Source organism: Seriola dumerili, unplaced genomic scaffold, assembly GCF_002260705.1.
Source record: "Seriola dumerili isolate Sdu_G_001 unplaced genomic scaffold, Sdu_1.0 BDQW01000138.1, whole genome shotgun sequence".
Taxonomy (NCBI): domain Eukaryota; kingdom Metazoa; phylum Chordata; class Actinopteri; order Carangiformes; family Carangidae; genus Seriola; species Seriola dumerili.
The window spans coordinates 11,830,010-11,838,006 of record NW_019174393.1 but is presented as its reverse complement, the minus strand read 5'-3'; positions in this window follow the sequence as shown (position 1 = coordinate 11,838,006).

Genomic DNA, 7,997 nt, shown 5'->3' with positions numbered 1-7,997 from the left:
ATGGCAATAAAACACAATTTGTATGACTGTTATTTATGCCCGTATTAGCTTTGGCCTATCCAGCTCATATTTATCAGCAAATTGGTTCCAAAAAATTAAGGGCCACAGTGTTAAACTGCTTCATTTATCTTCTTCAGCGGTTTTCAACTGTTACACATACAGTGTCAGCGGTGGTATGAGAAGTTCCCCCAGGCTATGTAGCAGTATTTGTACATTTTATTTTTTAGGCTATTATTACAAATAAAGAATATGTTTTTTCATTTTTCATTTTATTTGGTTTGTTTTCCCCCAATTATTATCTTTTCATTAAAATGAAACTTTTCCCATGCATTCACTTCATACTTGAGTGCCTACCACTGAGAAACAAGGTTTTTTTTCTTGTCTTGTCTTGACACCCGCAGGACTGATGACAGCTCTGACAGAGCAGATAAACCTCTTGAGAGTCAAGAGTCACGGTCACCAGCTCTTGCACCACACTGGAAGTGGATACACACAGTGTTACTGGCAACGATAACACTAGAGAAGTATCTTTGCACACTTACCTGCAGATTGCTGAAATCACCAAGAGTAAAGAATTGTGTTGTTCAAACACCACCAAAGAACAAACAGGATTTTTGATACCGCAGATTACACTGATGAAGTGCAGATGATTTCCATTACAGATGGTGCAAAAGCAGTGAGAAGTGTTGTGTCTAACATTTGATATGGACACATCTTTAGCAGTGAAGAAAATGCCAAAGATGTGTTGAACTCTACAGTCCAAAATGTTAAGGCTTTACCAGTTCAATCACATCTCTTCTGTTTGATTTGCAATGATTTGGTCATGGACATGTCCAGCTATTGCCACATACTGGAGTCAAATGGTTATCTGGGGCTTAAGTTTGATGATCCAGTTTTTTAGTTCTCCTAATGGATATGTCCTTTTGCTCATGTGAACACAAGGTCTCCCTTGATCCATCAGATGTGTTTGACAAGATCATAAAATCTTGGATAAGTAAGGGCCAATCTGCTTACCAAACTTTCAAGAATCATCTGCACACACATCACATAATGCTGCATTTGAAACATTTCATATTCTGCACTTTTTATTCCTGGAAGAACAGTGACTGGAAGAGCATGAGAACTGGAAGAACTGCAACTGCTTTTACCTGGAAGAGCTGTTTGCAGAGTATTTTTCAGCTGTGGTCACATCAAAGTACACCAGGAACTCCTTTAATGTAATGCCACACACAGGAATGCAAGGAGGATTTCAAATATACGAAATAGAAGTCGTTTGTTTGAACTTTAATTAAACAGTGAATGTTGTTTCAGCTGTCATACCAAAGCCTTAACTGATGACAAGTCAAAGAGTGAATGAATACCCAGTTCTCTCATTAAGGGCCAAGGCAGGTATTAATGCCCTTTGCTACCATCTAGGCTTTTCTGCTGTCAGATCAAGTCATTTTTACGCTTTCAAACAGTTACATCATTGACCTTAATTCATACTAATTTCTTCTGTGTGTGCTTCTGCCTCTCATGCATACACACTGCCTGAAATGTCACAGTCTCCACAGCCAGGTCAGGATGTGTTATGGTTTCTTCTGAGTGGAAACTGACTGGAAGGAGACCCTTCCCCGGAGGCAGCTCTCTAAGAGACCGACAGCCAAAATGTATAAAAGGACAAAGTCTGTGTTTGTACAAGTGTTTCACATAGGACCGGTCCCAGACATATTTCTGAATGGGACTAAGTGACGGACGATTTTCGGAATCACAACTTTTTCCTCTCTGATGGGTCCAGTCAGATTCCAGGGCCTGCCTCATTTCTCAGGAATTCATCTGCAGGCCCTACTGTGATCTACCTGTGCCTACACATTACTGTGTGCAGTTCTTCAAGCTGTCATTTTTATTGCCTGGATTTTATATATGCACTGTCAATCTATCAATGATTGACATTTACGAAGGTGCCTGTCACAGTTGCTAGGAGATTTTTTGATGCAACCAGTGAGCTTCAACCCCTGGACCACCCGTTCCTAGGTTTATTTGAAATTTCAACACCTAACTGATTATAAAAGCTGCTGAAATGTAAACTGCATTTTTTTGCAGGTCGGGCCAGGTTCTTTTGTTTACTACTGTTTCTCTCTTCACATCTTTGGGTTTGGAAGACAGAAGACAGAAAGCGATGAGCAATCGGCGCCGCGACACTGAGGATCTATACTAATTGATAACATGTGTATAAGGAGGTAACTTGATACCGAGCTAGTGTACAACCCAAACACAGGCCACCTGCTGCGGTTTTGGAGAGAGCTGAGTTTATCTCCCACCACAGTGCAGGCCTCTCTGATTCAGACAGTTCAAGTGAGGACACCCTGGCCAGAGTCCATAAGTCAATCAATCAGCTTGTTCACTTTAAAGTCCAAAGTTGAAAAGGTTTGACTAGAGCGGGAATGTTGCCTTTGCAGCAGCAAAAAAGGAGGGTCCAACTTCCAAGATGCAATATTAGAGGGAAAAAGGACTTTTTGTGAACGTCATTAATCACTGGTTCTAAAATAAAGAGTATCCAGCATGTAAAAGTATTTTGTCAATGGAGGTTTTTTCACTATTTCATTGTGAGCTGTTTGGCAAGATGAAGTTTCACCTTTTTCCAATAATGGATATCTCATTTTGGAACCAAGTGTTCGAATGTTCAAGGGTTATTGCAGCCAAATTGACCCATATGTCATTTAGAAGATTTCATTAAATGTCTCTGGCCTGCAGTCATTGAATGTCTTCGGTTTGCTCTCTGGCCAAATACGAGCTTATGAGCTGAGTGCAATCACACTCTACTTTCCTTCACAACATTTTTTCTCTCTCCGGACAGTTTTGTACATATCAACTCATAGTGCAGTGGAACATCCTGGGTAGAACTCACTGAAACCTCTGCACTGTCTCCCAGACTCCCTCTGTTGTACAGAGAGACAGCCCCGAGGCGGCTGCCAGCTACCACACACACAACTGTGCTTGTCACTCCTAGGACACGGCACAGTCAGTGGCTTGGACGGTACACAGATAAGATAACACCCAGCCCAGCCACTTCCCCTTTTCCCACATTTATCAAAATGAGGTCCAGCTACCTCATGTGAACTGTACATACAAAGCAGTACCTCCGCAATGATGTCTGTTGTCATGTGGCATAGTCTTTTATTTTTGCATTATCCAAAAGATTTGAAATCCAGTTCAATCTACCATCCGGTGACAAGGCAGCATCTTTTATAGGTTGACTTCTGGCTTGTGTCTTTGCCCATTTTGACTCTGATGAGGACACAGTGATGTCAAAATGTTAGTCTGCACTATGAAAGAGTGTAAAAATCCTGCTTGCAACCAGTGCTAACAACATGCTTTTCCCACAGTCTGTGCAGCTGTGATGACGCGTGGCACCATAGCTACATCACAGCTGGGTGTGGTCAGAGGTTGAAGAGACTTAAAATTTTCAACCCATACAGACAAGTGTGATCTGAAGCAAGTTACAGGGCTGCAGTGATGCCAACTCTCGCTCTCTTTCTCACACACACACACACTCTCACACACACATACACAGCTCCTCTTTCTTACTGGACAATGTATTTCCCATGTGCTTGGGATTCCTCCATGCCCAACTTTTACTGTTCTCTTTTTTCTTGTCAAATCATCTACAGTGAATACATGTCGCATATATTTCAGTCCTTCAGTTTTTACAATAATGGATTTTCAGTATTTAAAACATCAGTCTGAATCAAATCACATCACATTGGGGTAGTAAAAAAACCATTCTTTGACCTACAATAACTGATTCAAAACCATGCACATGCAATCTGCATTTGTGGAAAATCCCAAACCTCCCTATAACCTTTTCCAGAACTTTCCAGACGTATGCCGGTTAAAAAACCTACAGGAGCACAAATCACTGTGAAGACTGGCTGAAGTGGAAAATGAAGAGGACCTAAATAAAGGAGAAACATATTTTTTTCATCCCAACATGTTTTCTATTACTGTCATCCTAAGTGGAGAGCAGCGGGAGCCAAAGTATTACAGTAAAGACACAACATTTGGAGGACAGCAATATACTGCATATCTTCAGAGATTTGATGGTATCTTGGCGGTATGTACGAGAAACCTGTGGAAAGTTTCAAGGTTACTTGGACAAAATGTACAGGAGCTATTACCCGCCCAAAATGTGAGTCAAATATTGTTGAATAGTGGGATTTTTCAAGGTCAGTATCAGAGTGGCCTGCGGGGAAGCAACGCGGGCAAACAATAACATATCCTACACCTGAGTGGAGATGTAGAGCATTCTGGACACACACAGAGACAGCAGCTAAAAGCGCTCTTGTGACAGCTCTAGAGGAAAATAAGCATGGCCACCAAGAGATAAGCATTTCTATTCCCCGGGAATAAATACACACAGTGATGAATGGCTGAGTGACAGCTTAAAGACAGAGCTTATTTGTATGGGCGTACTTCCTCATGGCAACATTACTCAAAGGCGGCATGTACAGTTGTCAGGCAATTTTCTCTCTCTGCAAATAGCACCTCTCTCTCAACACGCTCGATATGCCCTGCATGCCTGCACATTAGCCTCATTTTTAGAAACGCCCTCAATTACTACAGTTGACATCAGCCCAGAATATGAAATTATCCTCAACTTATATTCACCACAAGAGGCCAAACAATCCTTGATTTCTCATGCATGCGTAAATAAAACACACACACACACACACACACACACACACACACACACACACACACACACACACACTCAAACAAAAGCCTGATGTTAATGTGAAAACCACGTGTTACTGTATATTCTCCACCTTTTATAGAGAGCAGTAATTGTCAGTCAAGCTGTTTTATGTCATGCTGGCCACTGTTAAACTGCAAGTGTGCCGGAGAGAGCGCCATCGCAGGTACGAGCGGATCACATTTCATGTAGATTATCATTTTAGCAGATGGCAGACTTTACAGGAAAAGATATTATGATTGTTGTGGAATCACATTGTTAATGTTGGCGAGCCAGTGAGACTCTGAGAGGGAAGGTGAGAGGTGAAAAAAAGAGAACGCATGAATTCGGACATGCAAAAAGTCATGCATGTGCAAGCAAACGCAAACTCTTTAGCCATGCTAGCAGTGTGGCTTTTCGCCTATCCAGACAATCTCAACAGCTACTGGATGAATCGTCATTAAATTTTATAAAGACATTCATGGACCCCAGAGAATGAAGCCGAAACACTGACTTTTCCTACAGCATCACCATGAGGTTCACATAAAATAGCAAATATAATGCACTAAATAGCACATTTGGAGTGATTTCAGACACAGCCATTGTCTCTTCCACTTCTGGCTAAATCCTAAAATTAAACCTTTAAATCTGCTTTCATATTGCATTGTGCACATGACTTACAGAGGAGGTAGGACACACACAAAGCTACAAAGTCCACACATACAAACCACATGAAGAGAGATGAGTCTACTTACTGACACTTACAGACCAGACCACCCTGTAACTACTCTGACAAAGAATCCCCTGCGACCAGCCTATGTGTGCATGTGAGTGTGTGTGTCTGAGTGTGTGTGGCCAAGTCCACTCCTCAGGCTCCAGACAGGCTCCTCTCCATGCTCAATGTAGACACAAAGTCAGACGATGTAAGGTGAGATAGGAAAATGTAAAAAATTGGGGGTATGACCCTTTAAAAGGTGCTTTGAGCAGAATGAGTGAATGAGAGACAAAGACAGGGAGAGAGAGAAACGGATTTTAACCCTTGTCATCAGATGCCATGACTAATGGTGGCGTAATAGTGGTGTGGATAAACTTGGACACATACAGCAGACCACATGCAGACAGGCCTGACTGACGCACCCTCAGGCCTGGAAAGCTATGTGTGTGGCCTGAGCTTCCCTGCCCACCACCCCTCACACCCACCCTTCCACTCCCTCTCTCTCTCTCTCTTTTTCTATGTCTATTTCTGAGCCTCTCTCACGCTTTTTCTTTCTTTCAAAATTTGAGATTAAAGGGAGAAAAACAGAGGCCATGAAAAAAGGGTCAAGCTCACAACCCACAATGGTTTTGCTCTCCTCAAAAACTACCCTTACTTTGCACGTCCAGCGCCCTCCTCTGCTCTACCTCCCTCTGTCTTTTTCCCCTCCTTACACCTCCCCCAGGCTTTGCTGTAACATGGTTTAACAGCAGGGAAATGGAAACCCTCCCCTCCCTAATCCTTTTTTCTTTCCTCTATACTTCCTACCACTTCACTTCTCCCGTCAAATTCACCTCTCCTTTCCTCTTCTTCTTCTCTCCGCCGTTGTCCTCTCCCACCTCCTCCTGCCTTGCTGTTATGTTCTCCATATGCTTTGATGGCTCCTCCTCTGAAAAGGGGGAAATGATTCAGTTCCCTGGCATGCATGGCAGGGCTGCAGCTGGACACTGCACCTGCAGCTCCGAAAAACAAGCTGACGGGCGCATGTTTGGGAACCCTTCGGTTTACGTGTATGTGTGTGTACCGTGCATGTGCATGCATTTTTGTGTACACACGGTCAAGCATTTTTTCTCATACATCAAACTCCCGCTCTTTTCTGCACCCTTCCTCTCCCTTTCCCCCCTTTTTTTTTACTGTCCCACTTTTTTTTTCTCATTTGTTTTTCCCACACTTCTGCTCCCACAGAGGCAGTGCTAGGCAAATTAAAGTCAGTGTGAGATGTTGTGTAGTACAGCAGTGGTCTCAATCATGGTCCCTAGGCTTCCCAAGTTCCAAACACGCACAAGAGGACTCTATTGGAACCCGTAGGTACCATATTTGTGTGGTGATGACAAAATTACCTGAGGCACACTTGCATAATTTGTACAAAATTGCATATGCCACCTTGACTCCACCATAACCCTGAGCATTTTAGCAAATAAAAATCAGTTTAGAACCTCATTGAAACAGCCATTTTGATTGAGGGTTGTGCTCGAGAAAGATATAAAAATGTCTGCAACACAATGATGTAAAATGACATTACACTTTTCATTTTGATTGATAGCAAGTGCTGCTCAGTTGCTGCACCTCCTTGCCTCCATAAATTACACCATAAATCATGTAATTAGTGGAGGCAACCGCCAGAGAGTTTGAAATGCAGGTTTGCAAGCTTTGAAATGAGGTCACTAAATCTCTGGAGAGATTTTATAATTGAATTGGTGGTTGGTTTTAATGGGCCATGATGTTTGTATGATTTTATTTCCGCTAAGAATAACAGGCATAATTGCTTACTTGGTTCTTACTTGCAGGTAGCTACTTTTAATTACTAGCATAATGTGGTATGATTGTTTAGCATCTCTTAAAGGGTGGAATCCAGTCAGGTAATAGGAACCTATGACAGGCACTTTGCAGGGAAGATTAGAGTTTCAACAAGCTATTGTTGTTTCTAAGTGGCAGATAAGAGCGCTCTCTCTCCCTGACTGAAAATACATGACATTTCTATTTGCAGTGGTGAGAGATATTCCACAAGGAGGTTTGCTGTGGAAATACACCAGTGCAGGATGTAAGGCTTTGGGGGGTCAACCCCTGCTTACTGGAATTAATCGAAACCATAATTACCTCCGCACTAATGAGCCAGTTGTGTTGAGCCGCAGCCAGGTGTTTAGCAGGAAACAGTATGTGACAGTTTGGGTTTGGTGTTCACCCATCTGAGCACATACACAAACACACTCAGGCTCCAAGAACCTGAGTGAGTTGAGCAAACATTTCGCCAGCCGTCAGTGCTGTTCTCTCACCACATACATCCATCTTCCTGAGACGCCTCCTGTCCCACAGCACTGCAGCTTTCCCACCTTGGGAGCCAGATAGGAAGCTGCGGTATGATTTTCACATTTGTTACTCTTTGACAGCTCCACTGAACATGTGTGTTTTAGAGCTGTGGCTCTCAACCTTTTTTGACTGATGTAACCCCACAGCCATGTCAGATGAGCTCAACTACCCCTTCCTCAACACCACCCGTCATGCTCCAAAGTAGTTCATTTGAATTAATTTTAA